The sequence below is a fragment of the Asparagus officinalis genome, chromosome 8 (genome assembly GCF_001876935.1).
Source record: "Asparagus officinalis chromosome 8, Aspof.V1, whole genome shotgun sequence".
Taxonomy (NCBI): Eukaryota; Viridiplantae; Streptophyta; class Magnoliopsida; order Asparagales; family Asparagaceae; genus Asparagus; species Asparagus officinalis.
In genome coordinates, this window is record NC_033801.1 from 116,484,443 (window position 1) to 116,485,985 (window position 1,543).

Genomic DNA, 1,543 nt, shown 5'->3' on the forward strand with positions numbered 1-1,543 from the left:
GGAAATGCGGCATAACAGCCTAATATAAACTATTCCACAATAAGAAAGAAATTCTTTCTATTATCAACAGTTTATCTAAATTCCTATATGATATTCTAAATCAGAATTCTTATTGCGTCTGATGTCGTTCGGCTAAAAAGCATCATGAAAAAAATGTAAATTCTTTATTTCTAAATAAATATTTGCTAGATGCAAGTGGAATTAGCTATTGTACCAATTAGAATTGAATACATTAAAATGTGAAAATAATCATCTTCCTGACTTTTATACTCAGTGAATTTTTCAGTTTCCCATGAGACGGAGTATCCTCCTTGTAGGAGGGGAGAAGCAATCATACATCAAAAAGGATCAGTACTCCTATGCCCAATCAAATTCATAGCGCACAATTATAAAGAATAATTACACGTTAGTCTCTCTCAACCTTTTATAAAGACCTTAAGATATTAATAAGCAAGAAAGATAACCCTAAACCCTTTACTCTTATAGTTAAAAAATAAGTAAATTGACTTCTAAAAGGTTTCTGATATAATTTCTATATTAGAACAAGAAGACTCTTCCCCTTAAGAATATCCATAAAAAACTAGACAGAAATATTTAAATGAGCTTATATCCAACACTTGGCATTGAAATCAATATGCAGCTTGGATAAAGACATTAATAGCCAGAAAGCAGGAAATAACTCACTTTTGAGCAATGGAATCACAATGTTCCACCCTATTTTAGTTAAATGATCATTCAAGAAAATCATTTAAAAGGAAAAAACCCCAAAGAAAAAGATTGGGCAATAAATCCCAATCACGAACTACCAAAGAAAATCCTAAATACTAAGAATTATACTATTTAATTATCATTATATACAAGAATTTATAATATATCTATATCAAAAATTATAAGCATAAGCACACATGGCCTAATAAATCCTCTATCCTAAAACAATTATAAAGCTCCTTCATGTGCTTCTCAATCGGAGCAATCATATCGCTGCTGAAATGAGCATACTCCAGAATCCTATTAGAAGTAATTCTTCATGGATCGAATCATCGTCTAATAATATCAAAAATTAGCAATGACAATCAAATAAATGTTGTATATACTATCTACTTCTTTGCCAGAATCTGAGATACATGGATATGGACATGTCATTTGAGATAGATTGGATTTTCATCTGCCTATATAAAAGCGAAATTGCTTGAAGAGGCTGTAAATTATTATTGAAGAAAGTTAAACAGCATTGAGAAATGAATTTAGAATAATAATATTGATCTCAAAACCCACTATCACTCAAGAGATTCAAAAGGAAATCCTATGCCTTAAATAGCAAAATATAAGAGAAATATACCACAGGCTTCAGATCAGAAATACAGCAAAAATGTTTAGAATATCTAAAAAACATTCTTTGAAGCTTCTCAATAATATTGAAACTAATCTAATAAGAGCAAGAATCTCTGAAGATACAATCTTCAAATGCCAAGACCCAGATATGACATTGATACTATGTGAGAAGCTACTATCGGAGTTTTGGATATCATCCAACCCTATTATA